Here is an 18,091-nt window from a genome sequence, read left to right as displayed (position 1 = left end):
AGGCTGTGTGTGCCTGAGTGGTATGGGTCACACATGTGCTTCATCCAAAACATTCAGCGGCCTTGGATTTGGGTGTGACAGTATCCCTTCTGCCCACATTAGTAATTTGGCTCAACATTACGGCAGTTGCCCTTGAATTGGCATCTTGCAACAACATTGTTTGTATTTTTCAGTGTTCGTTTAAGCTGATTGTTTCAATTCTCCCACTTTTGCTACGCATTCCTCAGCCCTATTGTCACATTTGTGACATGCTTCTGTCATTGATGAACCCCACATTGGCCCACATGTGTTACCTTGTTAGATGAATGATTTGACCATTCAGGCTAATTGAGTATTGGCCTGATCACAGGATTTTTTTAGGCCTGTTTGAATGTGGAACATGATAGTTGTTTCCTGTCATGTTGAAGTGCACAACCATTGATGTTTACATCGGCCTGCAATCACTGTATTTTTGTACACTGGATGTGTTGCAGTGTGTGGCACGTGCCTATTTTGTCACACTATGTAGCATTTTTCATCTCATCATGTCCATCTCACATGGATGGCTGACAGTATTCATTCACTGACATATGGATGTACTTGTGGAAAGTACCATGGCTATGGTACATGCCATCTGTGTGATGGCATGTGTCATGTATGTGTATTGGACATGCCACTCACAGGCCAATGTGGGATGGCAGTGCTACCCAGCATGCAGCAAATGTGTTGCTCTTCCATCTTGGTGTCATCAGTGTCTGCCTTTTGCCTCCCCTTCAAAATCAGTGACAGTGCATGCATGGGAGGGTTATAGTCATGTGAGACATGTGTAAATCATGTACTGGTTCTGTAGCTTGTCAGCCCTATTTGTGTGCTATGGTGCTAATGCCAGTTTCCATTTTTTGTCTTTCATGTTTTTGCAGGGGATGACGCACTTGATGCTGTTGAGGTTGAGGAGATGGTGCAGACCCAGGAGGAATCTCAGGCACAACCGGGTACCAGTGGGGGACGTGGTGTGGTGGTGGGTGAGAAACCAATCTTGCTGCAGAACATTCTGTCGAGGGGTGCCTCTGGGTGCACCTCCCCAGACCTCTATTCAGATGCAGATTCGGATGATGAGACCTATGTGGCGTTGCAGGTAAGTGTTTCTGGCAGGGATTCTGTTCTGTCCAACCCACCTGTACCAGGGGTAGAACCCTCTATGGGGATGTCAGTGTTGGTAAGTCCGCCTTTGGCGGTTACGGACACACGGTCACACTCCACAACATCTGATCCTGATCCTGGGCCAGCAGATCAGAGGGGGAATGCAGTCCTGCAGCCTCAGGCAGTGCCGGCACAGCAGGGCGCAGATTGCCTTGCCCCAAACAGGTGTGGTGCCCGCCGATGCGGTGGCCATACGCCACCAGGCAATACCGCATGGGAACAACCCATGTACGGTATGGCAACCCAACAGGCAGCATCAGTTGAGATGATGGCTCAAGCAATGGAGAGGGTGGCCACTTCCATTGTCCCCCCTGAAAGGCAGATGGAGCAACTACAGCAGGCAACAGACTCCATTTGCTAATCACACAGGAAGGACATGTTGGCGTCCAACAGGGACAGACGGGCGGCACTGGAGACTCTACCCCAATCAATATCAATAGAGTCCCAGGGCCACAGGGAAGCCCTGAGGGTAGAACTCCATCACCTCAAGGAGATTCTTGTTGACCTTGAGGCTTCCACTAACTTGAGGACTGAACAGCATCTGGAGCGGCTCACACGTTCGCTCTCAGCTGAGATGCAGGCAACTCGGGAGGAGATCCGGGCATCACGTCAGGTGCTGCATGGGGATCTCCGCACTATAATCCTCCAGAACGAGACCTTCCACACCCGCATGCTTTCTGCCATGGAGGACCATACCAGGGCATTGCGTGGGCTGCCTCCCATAGCACCACCACCTCCTGTGGCAGCACCACCTCCTGTGGCAGCAGCAGAGGGTGATGAGAGCGACAGCAGCAGTTCTCCCACATTGGCATAGCTGTGCAGGCTATGAGCCCATGGAGGTGTTTTTTTCCCCAACATCCACAAAGTGGGTGTTGGTACGCACCCTGTCCTCGGACCTCCTTGGTGGCCTCCCCCCCCTGGCCCCCACATGGCCATTTTTGATTTTTGATTTTTGATTTTTTTTTACAGTGTGTTGCCTTGTGTGGCTCCCGTGGGCATCCACTGTATTCCGGCTGAGCACATGCAGACTTGTCCTGAGTTTGGGTTAGATGCTTGGGTTCATGAGACACACACCCCTCCTGCTTCCCGTTTCCATGGGCTTGCAAAGGGTGTGCCCAAGTGACAGAGACTTACACAGTGACGTTGGACTCCCATGAGCTGTGTGGGCAGTCTGTAGTCAATACTGTGTATACATTCCTAGTGGATATTGTTGTTGAATTGTACACTGCATGGTGTATTTCTATGTGCTTGTGCATCCATGTCTTTCGCCTAATTTGCAGGTTAATTCCTCATGTCTTCACAAGGCCGTCTACTTTGGAGATGGAGTTCATGTTGTAAGCAGTGCACTTAGACATTTGCGTGGCAGCAGCACTGTACAGTTGGAAGTGGCCGATGTGCTGGCATGATCAGGTTGTAAGACTACCAATACTTGAACTTAGTACTGTCATGTTTATGCTATGTTTGAGAGTGTGTAGCTGCATTGTATTGTTGGTAAGTATTTGGTCATCTGTGTTGTTAGTTCTACATTACTGGGAGCATATTGTGTGTGGGCAGTTTCCATTAGGGACACTGTACTTTGACACTTGTGTCATGTTTTGGGGATTGCTTTGTTTGCTCTCACATAGCATGACATGGTGTGTTGGGTGGCGGTTCTGGGGAGGGGTTGGGTGACATGGCACTGTTGTCATATTGTATTTTGAAAGGGGGTAATGATTTTAGCAGCATAGAAGTGTGTCTTTTGATGACACAGCATTGGTGGTGTTTGTGTAGGTAGGGATGCACACAATGTAACACTTCCAGATGACCAATCTCAGGGTGGTATGGTTGTGACAGTTGACTGTCCCTTATGTCATCATCATTGATTGTCAGATGGTATGTGCCAGGGCTGTGTGCACTCCACAGTGGTGTGATTTTAGGTGAAGTAATTAGCCACCAGCTGCGTACGGGCTGCCTCACCCCGTGCCCTTTCCCCTCCCATGCGCAGCGGACGTGCATGTGGTTGGGGATGTGGGGGCACCACCATGTCCACGGGCAGGCCCCGGCATGTTGCAACGTTGTGCAGCACACATGCTGCCACTATGATCCTGCACACTACTGGGGGAGCGTATAACAGCTGCCTGCCAGAACGGTCAAGGGAGCGAAAGCGTGACTTGAGCACTCCGAATGTGCGCTCCACTACGCCCCGGGTTGCAATGTGGGCTGTGTTGTATCTTACCTCGAGTGGCGTGGTGGGGTTCCGAATTGGCGTCATCATGTGGGTGCTCAGAGGGTAGGCACTGTCCCCTGGGGAGGTGGTGATGGATATCATTAGTGGGGTTGTGGCATTGCTCAGTATCTGACATGCATGCATGTGCTGTGGCATTTATACTCACCGAGCAGCCATGTATCGCCATGCCGCCCAGCTTCTAGGTCCTGGTTTACGGTTGACATTCTGTAAATGAAACTGTCGTGGGTGGACCCTGGATAGTTGGCATATACTGAGGTGATGATACCCTTGGCATCACATACTACCTGGACGTTGATGGAAGGCCAGTGCTTGCGGTTTCTATAGATGTGCTCTGATGCCCTGGGGGGACGTAGAGCCACATGGGTGAAGTCAATGGCACTTAGCACTTTGGGGAAGTGTGCCACCCCGTAAAAATCCTGGACGACAGCCTGCCTTTCTGCAGGTGTTCTGGGCAGGTATATGTGCCTGCGGACTGATGGGCGTGCAGTCATGATGGCCAAGACCTGGTGTAGGCAGCGTGACTGCGTGGCCTGTGACACCCCCCCCCACTATAGCAGTTGTCCGCTGAAATGATCCAGTGGCCAAGAAGTGCAGTACATTGAGGATCTTATGCAGGGGGCTGAGTGCTTGGGAGCACAGGGTGGGTAATGTGAGGTCATCCTCCCACTCACTGACCAGGTCGAGTATTATGTGAGGTGGAAACCTGTACCTCCCATACACCTGGTCATCAGGCATCCCAAAAAGGCTGGTTCTGGGTGTAAAAATTCTGGGCCTGACTATCCTCCTCCTCCTCCTGCGGTATCCCACGACCACTGCTGCTAGGAATGGTATATTCATCCTGGCGTCTGTGCTTGTTTGTTGTTTGCGTGCACTTTTATGCTGCGCGGGTCCACGTACGCCTGCTTCCTGCTGGCGTACGTGTTTCCTGATTAGCGCGTCTTTTTTGGCACATGCCTTAGCCCCGTTCGATTCCATGAATATGTGTTTTGAACGTGCGTGTGGGCGTTCCACGCACTTGCCTCCTGTACTTCCCCCGTGACACCCGCATTTTCACGAGGTGTTCCCCATTCCGCGTGTCACGCCCCCTGTTCCTCCTACTTTTGTTGTGTGCGCCACACTATGTGCGATTTCGCTGTGTGCGTAGCGCACGCTGTTTGGAGACGTGTGCGCCAGCGTGCGCCACGTAGAATTTTGGCGCACATCCTGGGATTTACACGCGCACAGACTTCCATGAATCACTTTGTGTGGGTTTCGCTGCGATTTTCGCACTGGCACTGCGATTTGCACGCTTTCGCACGCTTGCACTGAAATTTTCAGTGCACATTAATTCCATGAATCGGCCTCTAAATGTTTACTCCAACTGTTTGACCCGCCGGTAAACCTCTGACATTTTCCGTCACAGTACTCACTGCAGAGACGGTGTGTCTGTTTCACAGGTCATGGAAAGGCAAGCCACACATCAATCAAATTAATACGACATTTAACACACCCACCGTACATTGGAAGTTGCTATTCCTTGTTTTCCATTGGGCCTCACAGAGCCAGGCAAGCTAGCTCCAGCCATACATTGGTAGGTCTGCACAGCAACCCACGCAGTCGCCATGACTGCTTGAAATGCCATAGCCTATCGTTTGAATCCGTAGGCCTGGTGACATGGGCAGTGTTACCAGCACACAGAGGATGCCCTACGCATGTGAATAGCTGTGCAACAGACAGACGTGCACTCCCACAACTACTGAAACGCGCATTGGAAGATGCAGCCAGTATTGGAGTCCTATGGAAACTTGCATTGTGATTGCACATACGCCAGCCAGTTGCAGCCTCCCTAGGAAACCTCCATATTACTCCCCTGCAGCCATCTGATGCATTACTGTGTGCCACAGACTGACCATGCATTGTTAACAGAAAAAGAAAAACGACTCACACACTCCCCAAAATTTAACAGGTACACCATCAATATCTAAGATACACAGACACTGTTAGTAAAGGGAAGGGGTAGCACAAATGGATACATACACAGGGGAATTTGTCCTTTCAACAAGTTCGTCATGAGGGCAGCCAAGGATTCCATGCACAAATGTTGTTAACGACACATTATGGTTCAGTTGCTCTACCACAAACCTTTCAACTTTACATAAAACACTATGCATTTGGGATGTCATCTTTGAGGTCATGGGTGTTAGTCCTTGCAGTGCACAGTGGTAGCGCGAGTTATGGTTGCGTACCTTACCATAACTGGTGAATTTCTGAGGTTTTTCGGTTTTACCTGTAACCATAACGTCCCTGTAGCAACGTTTTATCATTGAATTTCATAGGTTTTTTAGTAGTGCAACTTAACCATAACGTCCCTTTAACAATGTTTTTTGTTGTGTAGCAATGGATTTACTGTTGATCGCCTCTTGCTCCATGTTCATGCCTTATGGGATTCTGGGGATGTTCAGTACTCGAGTGGTGGAATGTTTGTGGAGGCGTGCATGTTTCCTATGTGTTGGTATGGCCGGATATCTGTTTCCTTGGGTGTCCCAGGCAGGTGAGTGTGTGCAGGCTGTGCCTGGCACTTGTCATCTTCTCATGACTGACACCGTCTCATGTACGGTCAAGAGATGCCAATGAAGAAAGAATATAGACCTTATAGAATCTGATGATGAATGTTACTCACCAACTAGGATGAGGATAAGGAGGTGACCAGGACTGGTATTCACAGGGTTTGATTGAAGAGCTCGGATGGGGCCTCCAACCGAGCCTCCTCTCTGTGAGGGTATAGATCTTTAAAATGATATGACCCTCTACTGATTAAAACAGTACAAGAGCCCGATCACCCAAAAGAGCGGGGAGAACACACCGCCACGATTTTACCAGCTGTAAAAATAAAGAAGAAGAGATGAGTTTTATGATTGCAGACCGGGGATGGATTTTTCTACCTAAAGACAATATCACTGTCAAGACTATTCAAGGAACTATGACAATGGGTTGGAATAGGAAAGAAACACTCCTTACCACTAGTAGAGTTGGGATCAATCCAAGGTGAACAAAAACGGCAGTATAAAATAATAAACAGGAATGTCAGTGAGGGTTCTAACCCGAACGGCACGAGGAGCGCACTAGGTCCGGGTTGGTGCACACTCTGCGCAGCGTCCCCCTGTGCACTTGTTGAAGAAAGGTAAACGCAATCCCCAATGTCCAATAGATCAGAAGTGATAGAAATGTCAATGAATCCCAGATGGTAATTTCCCAGATGGTAAATTCCACAAAGGTAGTTTGAGATCCTGTTAGATGTGCTGTTCGGGGCTAGTAGCAAGGGCCAGTGTAATGACAGTAGGCAGGTGTGGTGTGAATGGAAAACCTATAAGCAACCGCAGTAACAAGGCTAGCAAAAGGGAGAGCAATCCGAAATGCACGGGCACGTTCCTTCTTTTTTACAGGCTAAAAATAGCAGTGATAAATGTTAGGTGAATCACTCAAAGAAGGCTGGAACGGGTCCTGTTAACGTGCGGGCGGCAGAAGTACAAAATCGTGAGGCAAGGCAGTCCGTGAAAACAAGGTATAGGTCCTGGTACACTAACCTGGCAGTAAAGTACAAAGCAGCAGACAAGACGGTCCGTTAGGCAGGCAAAGGTCAAGAAATCCAGATTTCCAAGAAAGGACGAAGACGAAACTTCAAAGGCGCCAGCAACTTCAATCAGAAGCAGCGAGCCGAATGAAAAGACTGCTTTTACCCGAAAGTGAAAGCAAAACGTCAGAGCATGGTGATTGGAGGCGCAGGACACATGATAGTGCAGTGGAGCATCATGGTACTCGTAGTTTGTTCGATCCCTGCCGCAATCTCCATTGTAAAAGGAACGGGGGAATGAAGCGCCGCACACCATAAGGAAGGAAAACAGGTTTGCGCGTACCTTTTACAAAACAAGCCCGTCTTCTGGAATGATGTGCACGGCGGGATGTAACAGTATCCACCCCCAAAAACGGCACCAACCCCCTACGGGCATGGAAACGGCGCAAAAGGGCAGGCACATGTATATTGCACAAAGGCTCCCAAGACCGGTCCTCGGGACCATAGCCCTTCCAATCAACAAGGTAGAAGGGACGACCCCTGCGCAGACGATAATCCAGTATGCCAGCCACCTCATATTCCAGGTCACCATCCACGTGCACCGGAGATGGACGAGCTGGCAGCCTGGTGGAGGCAATATAAGGTTTCAGCAGACTCACATGAAACACGGGATGCACTTTCCACGAAGAAGGCAAAGAAAGACGCACCGCTGCAGGGTTGATCACGGCCGTTACCGGATAGGGACCCACAAATTTCGGAAGGAGCGCACGTTTGCCAGGTATGTTCAGATTGCCCGTGGAGAGCCATACCTTCATGCCTATCGTATAATCGGGTGCAGGGATCCGATGCTTATCGGCATAGAGTTTGGCCCGTCTCTGAGCCTTCAATAGGTGTCCATGAACAGAGTCATGCACCGTCTGCATGTTCCGGACGCAATCCAGAGCTGCCGGGTTATCAATTGGAAGAGACGGATCCAGAGGCAAGGAACGAGGGTGTTGCCCGAATAAGGCAAAGAAGGGAGAAACACCAGAAGATGAGTGTAATGAATTGTTGTATGCGAATTCAGCCGGTGGGAGCATCACCAACCAATCTGACTGGAACTGAAGACAGAGACACCTGAGATACTGTTCCATGGTGTCGTTAACCCTCTTTGTCTGGTCATCCGTTTGTGGCTGAAAGGACGAGCTGAAGCGGTCCTCGATCTGAAGTGACGCCGTTAAGGCTCTCCAGAAACGTGACGTAAATTGGGAACCACGGTCTGAAACGATGATAGAGGGAAGGCCAAAGAACCTAAAAACGTTCTTAAGAAAGAGGGAAGCCAATGCTGGGGCAGACGGGAGACCGATACAGGGAACAAATAAGGCCAGCTTCGTGAAATAATCGACCACAACCCAGATGGTGTTAAAGCCGTTCACAGGAGGTAAGTCCACTACAAAGTCCATGGATACCATATACCACGGCTTATGTGGCACAGGGAGCGGTTGTAGGAGACCCATGGGCTTGGACCGAGTAGTTTTGCATTGGGAGCAGACTGAACAGGAGGCAAGGTAGTCAATGACATCTTTAGACATCGAGGGCCACCAAGCCCAACGGCGAATAGCCTCCAAAGTCTTCTGTTGACCGGGATGAGCTGCCGAAATCGAGTCGTGTGACCAGGCTAAAGCACAAAGACGTGCTTCTCCGGGAGGTAAGTATAGCCGACCCTGGATGTAAGGCAACCCCTGAACAATGTCAAGATTGAGGTCGAGGCATTCCTTTGCATGAGTGGCAACCCATTCCATAACTATGGAACGCAAAGACGGATGTGGGGTGCATCCGCAGACCACCCTGCAGGGTAAAACCAAAGGTCGGTCAAGAACGGTACTCTGAGGATCTTGAGGCAGGCGAGACAAGGCGTCAGCACATGTATTGAGACGTGCCGGACGATAGGTGATAGTGAAGTTGAACTGTGAAAAGAAGAGGTGCCAGCGGGCCTGACGAGCAGTGAGACATTTCATAGATTTGAAAGCCAACAGACTGCGATGATCTGAGAAAACCGTAACAGGATGCTGTGCACCCAGCAAATGATGTCTCCATTCTGAAAAAGCCTCCTTGATGGCCAACAATTCCCTTTCCGTAATGGGGTAATTCTTCTCATAGGGAGTGAGTTTCCTAGAGAAAAAAGCTATAGGGTGTATTTCACCAGAATTAGGACAACGCTAAGATAAAACGGCCCCAACAGCGGATCCCGAAGCATCCGCTTCCACCAAGTATGGTAACAGTGGATTAGGGTGCTGTAGTACCAGGGCAGAGTAGAAGGCCTCTTTTAGAGCGTCAAAGGCCTCTTGTGCCTCAGGAGTCCAACGGAAGGGTTGCTTGGAACTAGTCAATGCTGTCAAAGGAGCTGAGATGGAGGAGAAGGCGTGTATGAAACGTCTACAGAAATTTGAGAAGCCCAAGAACGACTGAAGTGTTTTGATTGAGGTGGGAATAGGCCATTCTAAGACTGCTTTAACTTTCGAACGGCTCATTCTGATACCCTGATTAGTGAGATCATAACCAAGGAATTCGCCCTCAAAAGTATTGAAGACACATTTCTCGGCTTTAACAAATAAATGGTTCTCTCGCAGTCTCTGCAGAACAAAAAGCACATGTTCCTTATGTGCCTGCCTAGATGAAGAGTATATCAGGATATCATCCAGGTAGACTACTACGAACTGGTCCAAACAGTCACGGAAGATATCGTTCATAAAGGCCTGAAACGTGGCCGGAGCATTGCATAGCCCAAAGGGCATGACAAGATACTCGAATAATCCGTACCGGGTTTTGAACGCCGTCTTCCATTCGTCCCCCTTGCGTATACGTACAAGATTGTACGCTCCCCTCAGATCCAGTTTGGTAAATATAACAGAAGTACCTAATTGATCCAGAATAACAGAGATTAACGGAAGGGGGTACTGGTTTTTTACTGTGACCAAATTTAAGGCCCTATAGTCAATGCAAGGGCGAAGATCACCCTCCTTCTTAGGAACAAAGAAGAGCGGGGAGGCTGCAGGGGACCTGGACGGCCTGATGAACCCTTTGCTCAAGGCTTTCTCAATGTAGTCTTTTAATATCTTATCCTCTGGTAACGTAAGGGAGTACACTCTGCCAGCTGGAATTTTGGCCCCAGGTGTTAAATCAATAGGGCAATCGTATGGACGATGTGGTGGTAAGTGGTCGGCTCCACCCTTGTCAAAGACATCACCGTAGGCCTGATATTCCAATGGAATAGTTATATCAGGAGCAGTGGTAACAGCCCCGATAAGGGCTGTGGAGGCGACTAATGCCTGACAGGAAGAATCGGATGACACATTAGTGCTTTGAAAGCATTGTTCATTGCAGACCTGGGATGGAAACTGAACGACCCCCTTAGCCCAGTCAATGGCGGGGTTATGTTGTTGAAGCCAGGGAACCCCTAAGATGACCCGGAACTGGGGGGCCTTGATCAAGTCGAATGTTATGTTCTCGGTATGCTCTTCTTTGGTTTGCATTCGAACTAGAGAAGTGTTTTGGGTGACCAACCCAGATACCAAGGAGGTACCGTCCACTGCATGAACGGTTTCTGGATGTACCTTAGACACCATAGGCACATTATGAGAACTAGCATAGTCATAGTCCATGTAGTTCCCTGTGGCGCCGGAGTCAATAATGGCTAAAGAAGAAAAAGAGATGTCAGGAGTCGCTGTAAAGACCACAGGCAAGCTAACAGGGGCAGAGGTGACCCCGTGTGAGTCCAAAGAATGTACCCCCGGCATAGGGACTCTTACTAGCGCCGGGTTCTGGCGTTTCTTTGGACAGTCCTTAAGTAGATGGTCCGCCGAACCGCAATAAAACAAAGATTGTTAGATCTGCGGTGTTCCCTTTGGGCTGGAGTAAGGGGTCCCCGTATAGCCCCCACTTGCGTGGGTTCAGGGGCGGACAAGGAAGAACTGGCGGTTTCCAGCAGTGGAGGGGTCAAACCTGCTGGTTTGCGTTCCCCTTTTCTTTCTGCTCTTTGGGCGTCGATCTGCAAAACCAAATCCAGGAGTTCACCAAAAGCCGTGGGAACTGTAGGTACGGTTGCTAGTACGTCTTTTAATTCCTCTGAAAGCCCTTTGTAAAAGACTGCTGATTTTTTCTCTTCTGGCCAGTCCGTTTCGGCTGCCAGTTGATTAAACCTAGTAAGATAGGTAAACAGAGAGGATGTCCCTTGGCGTAAGTCCAGGAACTCAAGGTCCGTAGCCTGGGATTTGTAACGAGTGTCAAAAACCCTGTTCATAGCTCTGATGAGGGCATCGCAGTCATATAGCAGGTAGCTGTTTGACTCGAGTAGAGAGTTAGCCCAGGCTGCAGCAGTTCCACCAAGATTGGAAAGGATAAAGGCAGCTTTTGTCGTTGAATTAGGGAAGGCAGTAGGGCGACAAAGAAAGTGCAGCTTGCACTGATTAATAAAGGTCCTATAATTTTTTGGGTCTCCAAGAAATCTCTCAGGAGGAGCTAACGGGAATTTGGAAACCATCAGTACTGGGGCCGCAGCAAACCCCGATGCTGAGGGATTAGAGACCCCTGAAGTCGATGCAGAAGCGTTCGAGACGTCTATCCCCAAAGACTGCGGCTGCGGAAATCTTTGTAGGTTATCAATCCTGTGACTCAGAGCATCATGAGCTACTGAAATCTCAGCCCGGAGTTCTGCCACCAGACGTACCATGGCGGCTAAGGGGTCCTCTCCTTCCATTATTAGTAAGGCTTCTGATTCTGTTACTCACCAACTAGGATGAGGATAAGGAGGTGACCAGGACTGGTATTCACAGGGTTTGATTGAAGAGCTCGGATGGGGCCTCCAACCGAGCCTCCTCTATGTGAGGGTATAGATCTTTAAAATGATATGACCCTCTACTGATTAAAACAGTACAAGAGCCCGATCACCCAAAAGAGCGGGGAGAACACACCGCCATGATTTTACCAGCTGTAAAAATAAAGAAGAAGAGATGAGTTTTATGATTGCAGACCGGGGATGGATTTTTCTACCTAAAGACAATATCACTGTCAAGACTATTCAAGGAACTATGACAATGGGTTGGAATAGGAAAGAAACCCTCCTTACCACTAGTAGAGTTGGGATCAATCGAAGGTGAACAAAAACGGCAGTATAAAATAATAAACGGGAATGTTAGTGAGGGTTCTAACCCGAACGGCACGAGGAGCACACTAGGTCCGGGTTGGTGCACACTCTGCGCAGCGTCCCCCTGTGCACTTGTTGAAGAAAGGTAAACGCAATCCCCAATGTCCAATAGATCAGAAGTGATAGAAATGTCAATGAATCCCAGATGGTAATTTCCCAGATGGTAAGTTCCACAAAGGTAGTTTGAGATCCTGTTAGATGTGCTGTTCGGGGCTAGTAGCAAGGGCCAGTGTAATGACAGAAGGCAGGTGTGGTGTGAATGGAAAACATATAAGCAACCGCAGTAACAAGGCTTGCAAAAGGGAGAGCAATCCGAAATGCACGGGCACTTTCCTTCTTTTTTACAGGCTAAAAATAGCAGTGATAAATGTTAGGTGAATCACTCAAAGAAGGCTGGAAAGGGTCCTGTTAACGTGCGGGTGGCAGAAGTACAAAATCGTGAGGCAAGGCAGTCCGTGAAAACAAGATATAGGTCCTGGTACACTAACCTGGCAGTAAAGTACAAAGCAGCAGACAAGACGGTCCATTAGGCAGGCAAAGGTCAAGAAATCCAGATTTCCAAGAAAGGACGAAGACGAAACTTCAAAGGTGCCAGCAACTTCAATCAGAAGCAGCAAGCCAAATGAAAAGACTGCTTTTACCCGAAAGTGAAAGCAAAACGTCAGAGCATGGTGATTGGAGGCGCAGGACACATGATAGTGCAGTGGAGCATCATGGTACTCGTAGTTTGTCCCTATCCCTGCCGCAATCTCCATTGTAAAAGGAACGCGGGAATGAAGTGCCGCACACCATAAGGAAGGAAAACAGGTTTGCGCGTACCTTTTAAAAAACAAGCCCGTCTTCTGGAATGATGTGCACGGCGGGATGTAACAATGAAGTAACGAATTAAGAAACATTTCGGGAGTAAAATGAAGATTTCACGTGCAGAGAAGTACTGAAGAAAATGTCAAACCATTTTACAATTGTACAGTCGCAGTAACGCAAGTAGACAAAGTAATCAGAAGGCTGGCTATGTAGTAAATAGATTGCAGGTGATGCGCCAATGTATATGTATAGGAATGTATAGAATCTGTATGTTCCACGACGCATTGTAGTAAACTTGGACCCTGTGAATGAAAGGGTTGGAAGTGTGGTGCAGCAGAATAGAATAGCTGATGGCAGTGCTTTAAGTGGGCCGGGGCCTGCCGGGGCTAGGCCCCGGCAGTCTCCAAAAAGTGGGGCTGAGCCAGGGCCCTGCCGGGGCCTCCGGTCCCACCGCACGCAACATTGGCGGGATGCATTATCCCGTCACGGCGGCAGCCGCGACGGGAGATGCACCTGCCATGAAGTCAGGCGATCTGACAGGAGTGGCAGCCAACCACAGCGATGCTGTGCCTGGCTGCCACTTCTGTCAGTCATAGTAACTGCCTCTGGTGACCTCTCGCGCGAGGGGTCACCAGAGGCAGTTACTGTCCCTTTGTTTCCCCAGGTCACCAAGGTGTCTTTAACCCTCGGCGAACCTGGGGATTCCTTGACATTTTTCGAGGTTTATGAAAGATGGCTTGAAAAGTACACAATTCAAGCCATCTTTTATAAAGCTTTGCTGACTGACAATTTTGTCCGTAGTCAAAGCTTTGTAAAAGATGGCTTGAATTGTGTACTTTCAAAGCCATCTTTTATAAACCCGAAATGTTTTTTTTTTTTAAATGGCCTGAAAAGTAGGCAAACCGTAAGGTATGCACACATTACATTACAATTATATGTAACATATTTCTATGTTTAGAAAAGATGGCTTGCAAAGTACACAAACCATAGTAAGGTACGCACACAGATAAATCACATGTCTATATATGTGTGAGCATACCTTACGATTTGCGTACGTTTTAGGCCACGCCCCCCCACAAGCCACGTCCCCAAATGAGGGCCCCCCCCTCGATTTCTTACCCCACTTAAAGGCCTGGCTGTCGGCGAAGAAAGATTCCAGAAGTCTAACCTGGCCCAGAGTCAAGAGTCGGGCCGCCGAGAGCCTGGTTAATTACATGAAAGGATACAATAACGTGAGAATTGAGCCGAGCTCCTGTTTGAGGTGTAATGGAAAAACACGAGAAGCGCCAGGTTTTCTCCATTTAATGAAATAAAATGCAACGAAGGAGCTCAAAACACGGTCTCAAGTTACGTGGTCAGATGAAAATAGACTTTGGGGCGAGCTACACCGAGACCAGAAGATAAGGCCAAACCTTCCATCCCTTTTATTCTCAGGCACAGAGAGCCTGCACAAGGCCAAGTTCAAACATACTAATTGAATGGCAGAACGCAGGAGTGATGGTGAATGTTGGGCTAATTGGGTGGGGAGGCATGACTAGGCTGACCTCCAAGCACCTGGGGTACCAGCTTGCGTGCTGCTAGCGAGTGGAATATTCCAGAAGGGTACAAGTGTGCCAACCAATTATAGAGGGCTACATATCAAAGAGCCCTATAGTTATATTAGTCCAATTAGTCTTGGGAGGATAGCTCAGCAGCAACGTGCTCGCCTTGCAAGCAAGATGACATAGAGCAAAACAGTTTCGATACCCGGGTCCGCACTTAGAAACCTCTGGGTATTAAGTGCATTATAAAATGCTTAGTGCTTTAGCAGCAGTGTAAAGTGCTAAGTGCTTTAGCAGCAATTTTAAAGTGCTTAGTGCAATAGCAGCAGTTGTTAAAATGCATAATATTTAGCAGCAAGGTAGGGAAAAAGTTTAAAGGAGAGAAATGTCCAGACAACAGCAATGATAAAATGCACAGTGCTCTACGTCCATGGATGCACAAATATGTTCCTAAGTGTGTGGTGCATATACTAAGTAACATAATACAATTTGACAGTCGAATAGATAAAAGAATGAAAGTCAATAAATATATATATCTCACAAATAGATAAAATAACAGTGTCACTGGAACAAAAAAAACGTGCATCCATGGACGGCTGTAAAGTAGACAACAAATTTATCCCCAATAAAGTGCAAGTGCAAAAAACTTTACTTACAATTGCCTACCATGAATGGTAAACTATTCCCTATAAAAATAATTAAACAAAAATCCTCAAGACCCTTTCCGCTCGATGAGCCCAGCAAGGAAGATAACATCACTGGGAAATTATTACCTTAAAAAGACTACATACCAAGCTACAAATAATCAATCGACAATGAAACAATGCGAGACAAAAAAACGAGATATGAGGACAGAGTAAAAAAGCAATTAAGAAGCCTAAAACCAAGCTATACAAAAATATTGATCAAAGTGATAAATATCAATAGAAAACACCCTCCTAAGAATCTAGTTAAAAACAATCATATGGAAGATATGCTTCACAATCATTTGGAGAAAGAACCTGTAAGATGCATCAATAAAAAAGAAGAAAGAAGTGTTAATGTACATTAATACATAGGAATGTGGACCGGAATGGAAAAGTATTCAAATATTAAACACACTAGGGGTCACTCTTGAACATTGCAGGTACCTAGTATTGCAAAAAGGTGCAAGAAAATTCATGAAGTATACTTAATTGGTACCTAAAAACGTATATAACTCTTCATCAAGATTGTGGCCCCTGGGTTTTTTTGTTTCAAGATCGAGAATGGACCTAGTTTCCAGTTGTCTCAACAGTAACTCCCGGTTACCACCTCTGGGTGATTTAGGCACTGTCCGAATATCGAAGAAGGAAAAGCCCTCCAATTTACCTTCATGTTGAGACTGAAAATGCAGAGCCATCGGATAGTTGGGATCAACATTTCTTATGGCTCTTATGTGTTGCAGCATTCTCAGCTTCAATTTACCCTTTGTACTGCCCACATACCACATATTGCAAGGGCAATTCAAAACATAGACCACAAATTCTGTATCGCAAGTGATTCTGGATGCGATTTGAACATTGTTACCCAGGATAGGATGTATATAACACATCTTGTTGACTGCATAAGTGCAGGCTTTGCATTTGGAACACTTATGAAAGCCTCGTGGTTTGGTGTTTAACCAACCATCGGTCAATGCATTGTCAATAGGCCTCATAAAGCTGGGAACTAAGGTATCCCTAAATGAGGTAGATCTGCGAAAAGTAATATTAATGCGATCTCCCAAAATAGTATTTAAATGCTCATCTGATTTAAGGATATGCCAATGACGTTGCATGACTTGTCGAATCTTGTGGGCACCCTCACCATAAGTCAAGATAAGACGTGTCTCACTGGTGTCTGTGGTTTTGTGTTCAGGGATGTCAGCTGACAAAAGTTGAGAGCGATCAATCGCTCTAGCTTTATGGAAGGCTCTCTCCAACACTTTTTTGGGGTAACCCCGTTGCTTAAATTTGTTGGCCATGAGGGTACATTCGCAGTCAAAGGTTTCGATCTTAGAACAATTTCTGCGTATGCGAATGAACTCCCCATAGGGGATACTCCATTTTAAAGCTGTAGGGTGATTACTCTTGGCGTGAAGAGGGATATTAGAACTAGTAGGTTTTCTAAACAGACAAGTGGTCAATTCACCTTGAGCCACAGTAACAAGAATATCCAAGTATGTGATAGCAGTCTTGCTCTCCGTGTACTGCAGATTAAGGTCATTGATATTGAGTACTGCGACAAAATCCAACCATTCTGCACTAGTTCCTTCCCAAATGATAAACAAATCATCTATATCTAAGCCATAGGGCAATCTTGGATGTGTGGTAACAGTTTCTAGGATCCCATACAACAAATTTCTCCCACCAGCCCATCAACAAATTAGCATAGGAGGGGCAAATGTAGAACCCATAGCAGTACCTTGTAATTGCCTGAAGAACTGCTTGTTGAAAAGAAAACAATTATTGGTTAAACAAAGCGAAATCATTTCCAATATCATTTGAGAATGTTGGAGGTAATTCAAAGATCTGGTATGCAAGAAATGTTTACATGCTTTAAGACCATCTGTATGTCTAATTGGCGTGTAGAGAGAGACTACATCAAGTGTTGTTAGTAGAAAAATAGATTCCCATGGTATAACTTCTATACAACTGAGAAAATCTTTGGTGTCACGAAGATAAGAAGGCAAGGTGGTAACAAAGGACACCAAAGACTCATCAATGAATCTCTAAGTGTTTTCTAACAAGGCACCACATAGGGTGACTATTGGTCTGCCAGGAGGCCTTATAAGGCTCTTATGTACTTTAGGCAGAAAGTAAATAGTCGGAATAACTGGGAACTTCGGATGTAGATAAGAACAAATGTCCTCATCCAACAGGTCTTTCTCTTTCCATGTCTGTAAGAGGTGCTCTAATTTGTCACTCATGGTTCCAGATGGATCATTTAGTAATTTAGCATAACAGTCCTTGTTCAGTAGTTGTCTATGGGCCCCTTTGATATAATCATCACGATTCATGAGGACAATATTCATGCCCTTATCTGATGGTTTGATAATGCAGTCCGTCATGCCACTCAAGCGTTCAATAGTGCATTGTTGTGATGCAGTAAGATTAGTTTTATGAGGCACCCGTTTCTTCCTGATTTTTTTTAGATCCTGAACAACCAATTCTTGAAAGGCCTCAACATGTCCCCCTGGATTAAATACCGGGTTAAAGCGTGATTTAGCTTTGAGTTGTGTCTTGCCAGGCCAAGCTCTGTCAACATACATGGAGGCAGATTCTTGGTCCCAAACATCCATGTCTCGATCCCCATCGGTTTCTAGATCTTCCAAATCTCTTAAAGTAAATGCATCGTGAATAGAAACATCAGTGCCCCCTTGAAGATTAGATTTTGATTTAGATTTAGGTGGATACATGGTAAAGAATTTTTTCAATCTAACTTTACGCATGTATTTGTCGAAGTCAATCCGAGTTTCAGCATAGTCATATCTGGTCTTAGGGCAAAAGTTGAGGCCCATTTGCAATACATTGGTTTCATCAGCGGTAAGATGGTGGGTGGACAAGTTAATAATAGACATATCCGATTGATCCCATTGCCATGTTGGT

The sequence above is a fragment of the Ambystoma mexicanum genome, chromosome 9 (genome assembly GCF_040938575.1).
Source record: "Ambystoma mexicanum isolate Mex_15411 chromosome 9, UKY_AmexF1_1, whole genome shotgun sequence".
In the NCBI taxonomy this organism is placed as follows: domain Eukaryota; kingdom Metazoa; phylum Chordata; class Amphibia; order Caudata; family Ambystomatidae; genus Ambystoma; species Ambystoma mexicanum.
The sequence above is the reverse complement of the archived record's forward strand: the minus strand, read 5'-3'. Positions refer to the sequence as shown.